Source organism: Balearica regulorum, chromosome 4 (genome assembly GCF_011004875.1).
Source record: "Balearica regulorum gibbericeps isolate bBalReg1 chromosome 4, bBalReg1.pri, whole genome shotgun sequence".
Lineage (NCBI taxonomy): Eukaryota > Metazoa > Chordata > Aves > Gruiformes > Gruidae > Balearica > Balearica regulorum.
This window is the reverse complement of record NC_046187.1, coordinates 49,401,827-49,417,005: the sequence shown is the minus strand read 5'-3', so window position 1 is coordinate 49,417,005 and position 15,179 is coordinate 49,401,827. Positions and strand designations below refer to the sequence as shown.

Below are 15,179 nucleotides of genomic sequence, written 5' to 3'. Positions count from 1 at the left end.
TGTCTTTCTTCATCCTCGCTCAGGCTCCCAGGCAAGTCTCTGTTGATAGTTCAAAAAAATGCTTCAGTGTTTGTCCCTACACTCCTCTTACGGCTGACAGCAGTGGTCACACCAGAAATTTTTGTCTTCAGTCACTGTTCAATGGGAATCAAGGATTTCACACCCACTGCTTTGCCTCACTGGACACAAACTGGGAGTTCTCTCTTTGCTACACTCCTGACAACAGGCAAGTCCATAACACGTTATTAACTCTCAGATCACCAGTCTGTGGCTTGTACACCATTAATATTTTGTGTATAGCATGTGTTCTAGGCATTTATCTAATGTTATATGGCATTTCTGACTAAGAAACTAGAACAATAAAAAATCAACAAGGTGGATATTACATGGGATAAAAACTGCCTAATCAATTTGCTACCCAAAAATGGGTTTGATGGGTTTCCTACTGTGATGATTTTAAAAGTAAAATTAGTCATTTTTCCTATAAAACCTACCTAGTTCAAACAAGTGAAACCAAGGAATGCTGATGGTTGATATCATAACTTGTAGTAAATTATCAAAATGCTCTCTTCTGGTTTTAAAATGTTGGAATCATACAAGAGCACATGCTTTTCATGCAAACAGCAGCACAGACCTTGCAGCCTGCCCATTGCTGCAAAAGATCTTCAACACATCACCTAATCTTCTCAACATTGTCTCTTCAGCTCTTCACTCAAGACTTAGGATTTCTTTTATAAATCCAGTTATTTTCAGGACTTGGGGCTGATAACTGTTGAAGAGATACACCTCAATTAAAATCAAAAGGGACTAGGCTTGTGTTTGAAGAACAGAAGCTGACTTAAAAGTTGCTCTGAGAAAATGGAAGAGGGGAAAAAACCAGCAACAAAGTTAAAGAAGACCGTATCATTTTTGCATTGAAATAAATGTAATTTTGCACCAATTTCCTGAAAATCAGAATTGGATGCAACAAATACAAAGAAAAAAGAATAAGGGGATCAGCAAAATCAATTTGATTTTTAATAATGCAGAGATTCCAGATAAGATTGACAGAAACTTCCTAAAATGCTGTCAGAGATGAGATGTAGCCATGTATTCTCAAAATTTTGCAGTAAGAATTCCACTGAAATCACATCAGAAACAGAATGATGCCAGCACCTAAGAATTACAATGTTTACAATGCATATTCCAAACACATTGCACTATTTTAAAAATAGGAACAAAGAAATTCTTAAAACCAAAATAAGCCAGTTTGGTAGGAAAATGCTTAAAATCAAACAATTAGTAAAACCAAGTCTTCTCCCTCAAGGCCAGTTATAATCTGCTTTAAACAAAAATAAAAGAGCTAGAAAGCATGGATCAAGTCTTTTCCCAGGACCATCTACTTCAGAGGTCACATATTGGGGTGAGAAGGAATGGAAGAAACACAGCATTAACCCAGTAAGCATTCAGCGGTAAGCAAAAGACGAGATATAAAAGAGCAGGGATGATAGAAAAGAGAGATGTAGGCAGTGCCCCTTGAAAAGAAACCCACAAATAACAACAATAAAAATGATGTGCCATGAAACACAAGCAAAGCAGACATCCAGATGCAGGGCAGGGGCTGAGGGCTCTCTGGGGGCTTCCTAAGCTGAGGTCATAGTTTTTAATAGCCCTAACTGCATTTTAGTTCTATGATTTTGTTAAATAAAATTTTGAATCGCTGTAACCTATTGGCACCCACAACACCCTGTGAGAGTGAACTTTATGTTTCAGCTATGAACATACAGAAAAATCCCTTTGTCTTCCTTGTTTTGAACCTGCCATCAATAGCAGGTGCACCATGCATTTGGTGAACAATTTGATATTACTTTCTCTGTGCCGCACATGCTGTTACAGATCCTTCCCTCCTCCCGCATTTAGGCACAACCTCAACTTGAACAAAGGCCTTCTACTTCTAATAAAAGAAGTACTTTTAATAAGAGACATCCTCTTATTCCTTCACCCTGTTGTTTAGATATGCAAATCTTTTTTTGGTCTTTTAAATCCTTTTTCTGGAAGTTGGCTTGCAGTGAGCTCCCATATTTAAACAATCTTCATGACTCCTATAAACATTTTAAATTTTGGCTCTCTCTTTTTAAACAGTTTTCACATTTTTATGTAGTTTCCTTTTTGAAGTTAAACATTGCCATGGGAGATTTTTTCCCCTTTCTTTGCTGTTTCAAGAATACTGCATCTACGTACATTAGTTGCTGTCAGACAGGTTCTAGCTGTATTTTGAACCAGGTCTTTCTGTGACTGTCTAAGACCAGGTCCTAGAATTATTTAGAATTACTTAGAATTAGTTGGTACTGCAGTCCCAATACTGTACTGCAGTCCTGTGGTGCTACAGTTCTATCTTCCTATTTAATCTTGTAATTTCAATCTGTAGGGACTCTTCGCTGTTGTGATATAGTTAATCTATGAGATTTGATTCTGTTTACTTCAAGACAAAAAAAAATCTGCTCTTTGACAGGCATGATTTTACAGGTCTTTCCCATGTAATTTGTCACCAATGAACCTGTCACATCATTGATTATTTTTCTTCTATTAAGTTTCTAACATGCCTATTACATCAACATTCTCATTTATAACCAGTAACTTTAGTTTCAACTTTTTTTCCCAGACTTTGAATATTTGTACTGAAACACACACATATCTGGTCCAATTGTCTATGATTCTTTGCTCTGGTTCAGTGGAACTCTTGGCAATTTCTATATATTTGAGAATATGGAAATTTTTATACTGAGAATTTTTTGTGACACAGCACAGCATCCAAAATATCATACATTTTCTGCGTTCTAATGAGAGCTTCTCAGTTTTTCAGTACTTCAGTGTGGATAAGTACAACTCAGAATGAGCTCTCCTACCAGGCTCAACAAGGAAAAGTACTGTTTGTGAGATGATGCAGCAGACTGAATTTTTAGCTAGCCCTTATTTCAGCTGATCTCAAAGAGTACAGTAAGAGTAAATTAAAACTAGTGATAACCTCAAAATTTGGCTCAATAAAAATTAGCATGATTCATTGATTAACCTTACCTAGTTCTCACGTGATATAGGTCAATTTGTGATTGTAGTATGAGAAAAGTAAAGCAGGTTTACTAATAACTTGTCTCATGAACCACCTCATCTTATCTAACATAATTTCCAAAGGGAAAGGGAACTACTTAAGTCTAAACCCTACCTGGATTCAAATCCACAGTTCTGATTTATAACGTGTGAGTGGCACAAAGTGCCTTCAGGAGCAGTAAGGGTCTCTAAGCTCTCAGGAGTTTGTTCTAAAAACTCTCTGCATAACCTCCTGCATGGATTTACATGGTTTTCATCTGATCTCCATCTGTGTTTCTTCTGCCTAGTTTCCAGTTACTCAAACTTTCTGAAAAAGCAGTGTATTTCACCCTTGGACAGAAAAAAAAAAAAAAAAAAGGAAAAAAGAAAAAAAAAGTAAAATACAGCTAGCCTCAATCTTAGATTTCATTCTGCTGCTCAAAGGATTCAGAGGAGCCTTCTTTCTTCTTCTCCACCCTCCCAATCAGGAAAAGACAGCCAAGTCAAACAGTGTCTTTAAATGGTCTAGAGAGAATGGGAATATGTTCATTTCCACAAAAGAGGAACAAACGTTGCAATAGTGCTTTGGAAGAGGCTGAGTTTTTCTATCTAAAAAGTAGCAGCATGCTGAGAAATCAGCACTAGTAACACACACACACACAAAAACCCAGAAAGAGACACTGTAGTAATTCATCTACTTTTTCTCCAAAAAGTGCTCTGTCTTTTCACCAAAGCTTCTGTAGACTTTATTGGAGAACCTAAGAAATCATGCATGCACTGACACACGTCATGAAAAGGCATACACACCGCGCACATGTGCTTTGCCTAAAATGAACAGCTGGTGGGAGAGACCAGATCAGAAAATATCAGGTAAAGAATAAAAAAGAGAAAAAACACCCTGTAAAGCTGAGAGCTGGAAGAGCTCAAGGAGCAAAAAAGAAAGCATTAGCCAAGCCAGTCTGGAGAGTGGCATCTAAGTAAAAACTTCAATAATTTATTTGAATCTGTTGCCCTCATCATTTATTTTTGCCTGATGACTGTGGTTGTCTAGGCTTAAAGAAAAGACTGCCAAGAGATTTATTTCAATGATTACAACCCCTTACATGGGGATAAATAAAGTTGGCCAGAAACTCTGTTTTCAATGCAACACAGATGACAGAAAAAAGGAAGCAAAAATAGAAGTTAAAGGGAATGCAAATTAAGAACAGATGGAAGGCACTTTTTACTCAGAGAATAAACATGACAAATGACTTACGAACAAGGTTGCCAGGAGGTCATTCAAGAAAAAAATGTCATATTAGGGAAAAGCATGGGTCAAAGCTTTACTCAGGCACAGCTCCCACCAGTTTCAATGGGACTCCCACCTAAGGAAGAATGGCAAAGATATGACCCTGAAAGTGTTCAGAAAAGTTGGCGTGCCAAAACATTATTCCTAAAAATATCCATGTACCCTAATTTGTTTTCATTTTTAGGAGAGATTACTTACTGAATAAGCTCTGACTGCATGGCCTATTTCTAATGCTTCTTGAATATGCTACCTTCATTCTCACTTTAAGATGTTTCAGTATCTCCAAACTCATGGCAGCATTGTAAAAAACCACAGAAGTTACTGCTACTTTTTGGTGCTGTTCATAACTCCACATGGGAAAGCTCTTACAGATAAATGCAGGATTAGTTCTGACTGTGGACTCAGACTCAAGCAGGGAAAGGAGAGAGAAACATGGAGAAAAAAAAACATGCTTTGGAGCAAAACCTCAGTCTCATGCCTCTTCATATTGCTTTACTTCCTGGCACAACACTCACGTACAGCAAGGAGATGCTATCTGACACAAAATAGTCTCTACTGTAGGATTTTCAAATAAAATTTTGAATTAGGAAAAAACATCTCAAAGAGTTTTATTCTCACTACATAGATTTCCAGTCTGTGTTTTTGCTTCCCATGTATTAGCTAACCTGAAGTAGAAGACACTTGAACTGCCAGTTCTGCCATGGTAATCACCGAGCTGCCCATTACAATTATCACTGTGCATCTGGAAGGAGAACACAAGCGGAAAAATCTATCTCGCAGCCAAGAACAAAATGGCTGTGCTCCCAAGTATCACCAAGTGCTCCCCACACCTTTAGGAGGAACCATTACTAATCCCTCTAATTCCTTATCACAAAAAAAGGAAGAAAGGCTGGAAAACCCTCCCAGCCGGGAGAAAGCTGCTAATAAAAGGTAAGCAGGGAATGTCCTAGCTTAGGCCACATCCTCAGGAGCTTCTCCATTGTTCAGCCAGTTAAAATTCATTGCTCTACAACAGAAGCCTGTTAAAGCAAGTTCCAGAGAAAAACTGATCAAGTACCTTGACATTTGACTGTACAAAGAAGATTCGGTGATTCTTCAAAAGTAAAGAAAGACTGCTTTCACAACAGTCTATGGTACTGAAAAGGCTGACCCAAAGCCAAGGAATGGCCGGGCCCTGGTTAGGTTAGCAGCACGCACTTAGCCCTAGAAAGGCTTCTTTTTGTCTATCCAGGACTTGGTCTTCCCTTGGGCTCCTAGACCGCCTGGGGATTTCAGTCGCCTTCCCTACTCACCTTGTGATCTTACACATGTGAGTAAAAACAAGAAGAAACCGAATCCTGGGAATTAGCGACAGGACTCTGACCGGCTTCAACACTGCAGGCACGCAAAAGCTAAGTGAAGAGCTTGTGCAAGCCAAAAGCCTGAGCCTAATGAGAAAAAAAGAGCACAGCTGGTATGGTTTGAGGCCAAGCGGAATATTTGAGCTTTCTTCACCTCGGCTGACCCCAGCTATCCATTTGTTTAGCATAATTCTTGAGGGTGAAAAAATACAACATGTAAAAAACCCCCAAATGCTATCACATTTTTTTCACACAAAGATAGTATAGTGTTGTACTCATTAGACAAAATATAGAATAAGTGATCTTTTTGCATAATCTTGGAACAAGAATAAAGGAAAACTGAATTGCCAATTGATGCTGCCATTTAATGTGGTTTCCATTCTATTTCATAAGAATCATGAAAACTGTAGTTGATCTGTGTAACTTTTTTATATTTCCATCTCTGAAAAGATTTCCCAAGTGCAGCAAAATAATGCATAATCAATCTGTAACACAGAGTTGGATGGTTGCATATGCCAAAAGAATCAACCAAAGTCAAAAATTCTAAAACCATTAAATGTAAGTAAAGACACCTTAAGCTCTGCATTGTAAAAAGTTTCCTCAGGGTGAACCTGACAGGATGGGGGGAAATACTCGAGAAAAATCTAAGTAACTCTAATTTACTAAAGGACTAAAGTGAAATGGGAATACTGGAAAAGAGTTGAAAAAATTATAAGGAATGACTCATAATGTTAGCAAGACAGTGAACAAATTATGTAACTATTTGGCTTTTAAAAGCCCTATTGTCTGCTAAGATTTATAAAAAAGTGGGAGGTCAGTACCATATTATCAGATATAGCTGAGTAGGAGTTGTATAATGGAGGCAGTGAACAGTAACCTATTACGAGTGTATATAGCATTAAAATATGGTGTCAACATCATAACACAAAGCTCATCCGTACTATGTTTTCTCTTTCAGTCTACATTAGATCTGATTTATCTAGAAAAGGAGAAGAGAGCAACTGATGAATTTCCTAATTTTTCTGTGTGTTCTATTAAAAAACATATCTAGCAGCTTTAATTTAGGAAGAAAAGTGCTTCAAGTCAGTAAATCTTACTACATTTGCCAAAATTGTTTAGATGTAGTTCTAAAAAATATATGGAAAATTATTGTATTACTCAGAGCAGTAAGCTGGAGCAGGGAGAAAGAATTCTGCACGCAGCCAAGAGACACTGAAAAGAAACGTGTGTTTAAATTCCTCCATTTGATACAGGCTTTTCTGTTGCATGTTCAAACCCATGGCCTCTTCAGCAGTCTATTTCAGAGTTGCAGTACCAGGCTATTTCAGCTGTGCAGACCACACAAGATTTGCATTAAAGATGGATTTGTAGGACTCTCTTTTCTCATGGTAGGGATCTGTCTTTCTCAGCAGAGTACACCTGCACACCAGGAAATGTCATTGTGTATTTTCTGCTGCAAACACATCATTCCTTTGTCTTACAGACACCAATAGATCAAATACCACCCACTCAAGTTCATTAACAGTAGGCTTAGAGATTCCATCCTTGACCACTCTGAAGCCAGACTTCTCAAATCCTCCACTCCAACCTCAGTCCCCTACTATGCATAAACAGAAATCAAAGAGTACCCTGCAGACATTCTGTCTTAATGATTTTCAGTACCATTTTTAAGTGCAATAAGTTTTAGAGTTTCTGGTTTAGACACAGATATCAAGACAGCAAATTAAAGCATGTGGTTTTGCATGTTTTTTAGAGCTTGTTTTATGACTTTACCCAGCTGCCTCTTTACTGAGGGTCACATTATTGAAAATATGAAGTCTGGCATAGAAAATCCAAAGGAGGCCTGCCAATTCTAGGATTAGGAAAATATTTATTTTATTATGGACTTAACAGAGCAATCTAAATCTAAAAGGAATAGACACAAAAGTAGAAATCTAAAGACAAACTACCTTCCAGTTAATACAATGTGAGTCAGTATACGGATCGCACAAGGGAGAAAGCGCGTTCCCAGTCGCACAACGTGGGAAAAACAAGGTGTTCAGAGAAAGACTTGATTATTTTTTTTAAACAGCACTACAACCAAAATAGAAATAAAGTGCATATTGGTGTCCTGGGAACAGGCATATGTATGAAAATCAAGTTTCAAAAGTGAAAAAACATTCAGAATAGAAGGGCTCTAATGCTAACGTTATGTAAAATAAAGAAAAACAAGTGAAAATAGAACCAAAACCATAAAAGCGAAAATGCTAGATCCTGAGTTTTTTCAAGCCAGAGGAATTCTTTCATTGCTTTACATGACCTTTGGATTAGAACCACTGGCTCTATCAGTGTTCATGCTTCAGGACATAAATTTGAAAGCATCTTCTCAGATGGATCATGCTTTCCCTCACTTGCCTTTACATTGCCTGTTAGTTAGTATTCTGGATCAGATGTTTTGCTTACAAAACACACTAGTCTGATCTAGTAAAACAGCTCCTGTGCTCACTTGGTAAGTCATTCACCTCACAAAGGTCAGTATGCTCCTGGACTCACTGTAGATTAGATATAACCAGTAAACATTGAATTAGCTATTATTTAAATGGTCAACTATCCTACAGACTCTTACTACTACACAGGCACAGAATTTTGAGATGATGAATATATGACATGTTTTAACAGCTTTACCTGTTTCACATGGCACTTCCAATGGGATGACCAAAAATTAAGAAGAGAGATGGATGAAGAGGGCTAAAAGCAATTCTCTGGTTTGGGTTTTTTTTTTTTTTTTTTTAAGAGAACATATATTTATATATCAGTATGAGAAATGACTCATTACAGAAATGAGAAAACAGATCTAAGAGTAGTGAACAGATGAAGTTGGTTATTATAACAGAAAATGAAGAAGGTATCTAAGGTATCTAATGCCATCTAAGTTTCAGTACCTTATTTAGGTAACTAAGTTAGAAGCTTATGCATATGAAGAATAAATGGTGAATGGAGACCGTGAATCTAGTTTAATGGGATTCTGGAAACGCTTTTGACTATGTCCATGGAGCCTCTGTTCTTAAATTATATACCTAATGCTAAATAGTAAAAAATCTCATCCCATAAGTAGTGATGCCCAAGAGGAAAAAACAAACAGGAGAAAAAAACAATGTAAACTTCATCCAAATAAACAGAAAAGTAAAATTTCAGCTGAAACTGCTCTCCAACGTTTCAGTTCTAGTCTTTTGTAACAAGTTACTTGAAAAACCACAGTGGCATACCATCATTTAGATAATATTTCATTATGTTGCAAATAGAAAAATTGCAACCCACTTTAACAAAATAGGATTTTTATGGATCATATAGCAGTTTTACCTGTGCCACCTACTCCAAGCTCAAAGAAAAGGGAGAAAAGTGTAATAATTTGTGACATTTTGAAATTCCAGCAAGAGGATGCAGGTCTACTGCCTCACCAGAATAACAATGTTGGGCCAAACACATCTATAACACAAACAGATTTTGCATAGATAAAATTGGGGAAAGAGAATGGAGCAGAAGACTTCAGGACTGTGGTGTGCTCTTGTGCTGAATCTGCCAAGGTTGGTTTGGCTCCCTGCCCTAAGCAATGTACATCTGGTGCTTGTGTGGCAAACAGAAATAGCCAGTGCCTTGGATCACTCTGGTTTAGTTTTTTCTTACCCGTCCAGAATGTCCCTGTTGGTGCAAGATGAGGTTCAATCTGGTATGTTAAATCTAAAATCTATCTATGTTGGAGGCATTTCCAGGGCAATCGCAATGAATGAAATATTTTATTCATTCACATTAAAATTCCAGCAAAGTAAGACAGGTGCAACTAATGGAAAATGAAGTAACTATTGATGAAAAGGTCTTCTGTTTCAGTATGAAAAATTATGTCTTTGAAAGTTTTTCACTTTGGATGAAGATTTTTTGGCTATTTAAAAATAGCAAACTTAATTTTGAAAACTTCAACGGAACATTTCACAACTTGAAATTTCATCTGCTCACATCTACTTTGATAGACTCCAATCCCTTTGACAATCCTCCCAGAGAGTTAGTACTCTGAAAATCCCAAGCACCCTTAAGCTCAAAAGTGAGACTTCCAACTCCAAGCTCTAGAAAGGGCAGTTTTAGAGGGGGAAGAGGGGGTAAAAGGCTTCAGCTCTGCCAATTAGTGTCCTAACACTGAACAAGCCTGAATTACCTGAGTTTCCAGGTTCCTGGTTTCACAGGTTGAACCAAATTTCCCAAACCCACAGCCAAATGCAAGTCTCCCAGATCTTTGAGATATGCTGTGAGAACTGCAGGACGTTGACTGTGGACCCAGGAACCAAGAGCTAGCTATGGTTAGGTCTTCAGATTGCAGAACTGACCTAGGAGCTCAGAAACCCCAAAGTCTCTGATTTTACTGCTGACTTGAAGGAAGGACAGTTTTCAGATCCCTAGTAATCTCCTGGATAGACAGCCAGGAAAACAGGCAAATTTTCATCAGAACCCTGCTGATGCTTTCACAGAACTTCAGCGACAACAATAGCCTTCTGTGACTCATTATGGTCTGGTAAATAAGAACACGTCAATTTAAAATTATTTAATTGAAAAGTTCCTGGTAAGGAAAAATAAAATTATAAGAGCTGAAGGTGGAGTCCAACAGAAACACTCCAAAAGAAGGAAAATAGCAACACTACAACCTGGCAAGCCTGGGAGAAGGAAAAAAAAACATCCAAATTGGTGAACAAGAAAAAGGAAATACTGCTCAGGGAAAAAAACAGCAGCCAAAATCTTCCAATATAACAAGACAAAGTCTGGTATTCACATATATACAGTAGGAATGAGCCAAACTAAACCCATGGTGTGGGGGAAGAGGAAATGCAAGACCCAAAGAGCAATTCTGGCTATGTGATTCACTGAAATTACACTGCAATATTTCTTTTTAGCAGGAGTTAATTTAATTTTACTGATAATGAAATTATCTTGAAACCTACTCAAATCAAAGACAGCTCTGGGTTTCCTCCAGTTCCAAAAAGACATATTAAGTGACTTAAATAATAAAGATGATGAGAAAACTGAGACTGAAGTGGGCAATCCCCAGCTGGATTGTAGGCCAGTTAGGTTAGACACCAAAATATGATCTATGAGTGAGGTAACCTGTATCAAGTTTGTGGTCCATACTGTAATCAGGCTGTGGTTCTGACATCTAGTCAAATACAGGTAAAGCTTAAAAGTCTACAATTCTCTGAGGTGGGTTAGAAGAAAAAAATACCCCTGAGCTAGAATTTAATTAAACCAGTATCATGAATGCACAATAACCATAACTTGCATGACCTTTTTGAACATTTTCTGACTAAATCTTTTGAGAATAATGGCTGTTACAAGATTTTGTTTAAATCTAAACTGACACTAATAAGCAGGTCCCTTGACAGATCTAAATCTAATTCAAAACAAATATTTTAGGAGCAAATTCCACACCAAAATTTTAAATCCAATCCCACATCACCAAGATATCCTCTGCAGTTTCTGTTTTAATTTTATCCACCTCCAGTATTGAATGCCAAACCGCAGAATGTTTTTCAGCATAGTATATTATGAAGCTTATTTGCATTAAATTTATCATTTGTGCTCAAAGTTCCACAGCACAAAGATGGAACAAATGTAACCCTAAGAAAACAAAATTGCATGCTAAATAGGGAAGATTTGTTAACAATAAAAAATCTATAATGCACAAAATCCAAGTGTCCAGAATTAGTGTAGGTGTTTTAACGCATCACTTTGAGTATAAGCAGTCAAGTAGAATGACATGTTTGAAGTCATTAAACGTGTCTGGCCCCAGAACAGGTTAAACATTTCCTAACCATGATGTAAATTTAGAAAACAGTTATGGAATCAGAAAGCACCAGCTGAGCTCTAAGGTGCACTATTCTAAGCTGTATATTTAGAACAGAAAAGTGAATACAGTCCACCTTTACACAACTCTTGAAAAGAAGAAAATCAGCTTGGCACTCAAAAGAGGTTGCAGTGAAGTGTCTACTGTAAGCTGATAACCCAAAACAACACTAAAAGGCAAGGACCATGCCAGCCTTACCTTCTCTGCCTTTCCTAAATAGCAAACTTAATAAAGTTTAGCCAAGAGCTAGGACCACTATGGCAAAGTGCTGGTGGCGCTCCATTCCCTGCCTTGTAGGGGAAACAAGCAGCCCACAGCCCCAGGTGGTTCCTGATACTGCCTCAGGACTGCTGCCACCTTTCTGTATCACTGAAATGAAAGTGAACTTTTCCAAAAAGAACGGTAGCCTGAGTATGTAGAACTTAACTATAACATCACCTCCCATCTCAATGGAAGGCACACAGAGAGCAATGGTACTAATGCCAACTTAGTTTAAAAATAGGTTGAGATCCAGCAACCCAGCAGATGGAGAGTAAAGATGAGGCATGCTGGGTTCAATTTTGCCATTGACCTGGATGAGTACCTGGACAAATTTTTTGTCATTTACATGTGTCATATATAAAGTGGATGCAAATGATAAAGGTTTCCTGATGGAGGCATTGGGAAAATTGACTTGTATTATAAAGGTTTTTGAATGAAAAGGAAGAACTATGGAAAGGAAAATAGACTGAAAACAAAAGGAAACAATGCTCATTTATACATTATGGAAATTCATTTTGGAAAGTAATGCATCTGGTAGAAAGATCTGGCATCAAGAGAAATGGCAGCACATCTTAAATTCTACCTGAGAAAGGGATCATTGAAAGGAAATACCTTACCATAACATCACAAAATGAAAGTACTTGAGCAACTCAAGTTATCCCAAGTATTAACAAGAGATACTGAGCCAAATGATTTCTGGGCTAACTCCACTGAAGACAGCTGTTACACCAGGGATAAGTCTGATGGATTCTTTATTATAAGGCAGCCGTTCAGTAGGCCTGCTGCCAATATACAAAGACAAATGATACGGAACAGTGGTAAATAAAATAAACTGATTAGCAACAGTGCATGAAGTCCCTCTATGAAGTAAACATATCTTCAGAGCTTTTTAACTGTCAACCTGTCCATGGCCTGACATATCTCTACACATGTTAACAAGATGTGCTTCTAGTCTGTGCAGAAGCATTGCTTATTCATTTTTGTGACTGTTATGAGCAGTTTGTAAATTTTTGGGGTTTTGGCAGTTATCCTAAACTATGTTCAATCCATTCTCATGGCAGACAGTGGTTTTACTAACCTTTAATTTTTAAAAGATTATTGGAGTTATATATGATTCTATTTAGCAATGAGTGACTGTTGGCAGGTTATCCAGAAGGTCCAGTGAAGGTCCAGGAGGTCTAGGGAATACCATTTCAAAAATAATGAAGAAAACCAGTTTTGTCTAACAGACAACCGTCAAGAGACCTCGTTTCTATTTCTGCTCAACTTGCTACTTTTACTTGCGAAGGAGAGACAGCAGTTAAATTCTTCAGAACCAGATTTAAAGGTATCGTGTTTTGGTGAAAGAGTAGACAACGTGTTATTAGCAAAATTATGTAGTTATGTCAACAGCGTGTAAAAGAACAGGATTGTTGAGCAGGTGGATACACATAGTCTGTTGGGAAAGAACCAGAATAGCTTTTGCAGAGGGAAATCCTGCTGAAGTATGTGATGCTGCCACGAACTACATGGGTAAAGGTGATCCAATATATTTAGAGTTCAAAAAAAAAAGCTATCGACAATCAAAGGTTATTACAGAAACTAAGTTGCCATGGTACTGGAAGAAAGGTCCATTTACAGTCAAAGGTGCTTAAAGGACAGGAAGCAAAGACTGGGGCTTAATGGTCTCTTTTCAGGATGGAGACGAGTCAGTAGTGAAGTCCTACAAAGTCTGGTGCTGGGACTGGTTTTATTCAACTTTCTCAGTGACCTGAAGAAAAGAATAAACAGTGAAATCCTCAAGTCTGTGGATGACCATAAGCTGTCTTAGATAGCCAAATGCTTTACCTGTGGCACAAAAACTCAGAAAAGCCTTGCAAAACTGAGTGTGTGGGCAAAAGAGACACAGAAGAGGTTTAACACAGGTAGACATAAAGCAGTGTGTCTGTGGGAGAAACAACCTTAACCATATCTACACAATCACAGGCTCAGAACTGATAGTTACCACACAGGAAAGAGGGTCATTGTTGACATTTCTCTGAAATTATCAGAATCTAGTGGGTTGTGATCAAGATTTACGGTGAAGGCATGGATAAGGTGAACAATGGAACTGTTTTTCACCAAATCCTTGAAGCTAGAAGCAGGGAGTATTGAATGAAACTACTAAGAACTTTTTAACAGATAAAGTAATTTTTTGTACAGCCATGATCTTCTGGAACTTGCTTCCATGCAGGCTGTGGAGGCAGAGGGTGTCAGCATGTTCAGAAGGAGCTTTGGCAGACTCACACAGGGAGGTCCATAAACAGACACTAATCAAAATAGGAAGGGTTAGACCCTAATACAACTGTGGATGCTGAGAGGGTGCAGAATGTGGCCAGGTTTACATGCTCTCCCTCTGCTACTGTCAGACACAGAGTAATGATCTAAATGAACTACTTGTCCAACTGGTATGTAATTTCTTTCTGCTTTTTTATGACAGTTATGTTATCTCAGATTTATTTTAATTATCTCAGATTTATTTTAATATTTACAAACCATCACTCACTACAATTATACTTCAATTAAAATAAAATACAATTGCCAACTCCAAATAGACATCATGTGATATAGACATTTTTACTGCCTTTAGAAGGAAAAGCTTTTACTTGGGGCAGGAATTTTCTTTTCAGATATTATTAAGTTTATTAATTTTCTAAGTATGGGATTTATCTTGATTTTCCATTTGGCTGGGTTTGCAAATCAGGAAAGTGTCATTATTCTGAGATTAATACCTTTAAAGAGTAGAGCAGTTGCTTGTCAAATTTGTCTTAGGACAAAATTGGATGGAGTCAGGAAATTTTATACCAGAGACTACTACATGATAGTGGGAATACCCCTATATTCACATAGCTTTCCCCTTCCTATTTTTACATTGCTGGCATTGGAAATCTTTTAACATTAAGTTCCAAATCATCATAACCAAATTCAGTAAATCCAACACAACAACAACAACAACAAAAACCCCAACACTGTTCTGGTGGCTGATTTTAAGCTGAATTTTTTTTCACAAACAAATCAAAGATACTGCTGGGTAACTGTAGGTACACTGACTTGTCAGTGTATTTAGGAGTAAGTGGAGAGATTAAGTATTTCAATACCAACTCATGCTGAATGTTCTGGATTTTCTACATTTATGTAAGAAATTTTAAAGGATTTTTGTATCTCATGTACCTTTAAATCATGCCTTCTAAACTGCTTTGTTATATTAGAGAGACAATGCCAAGAACCAAGACTGCAGAATCACATTGCACTGAGTAAGACTTTCAGTGTCTTGAGTCATCAGTACAGTGCCTTCTCACAGCTCTCGGATACAGAAATGGGTTTTACATACGCATAGTAACATTTT

The 15,179-nt window shown here is 37.5% G+C and overlaps 1 protein-coding gene across 1 annotated transcript in view; it reads right to left on the bottom strand.

Annotated features, from left to right (window-relative positions):
• MTMR7 (myotubularin related protein 7) overlaps window positions 1-15,179 on the bottom strand; it is a 73,448-nt gene that overhangs the window by 31,411 nt on the left and 26,858 nt on the right. The gene's annotated exons all lie outside the window — the stretch shown is intronic.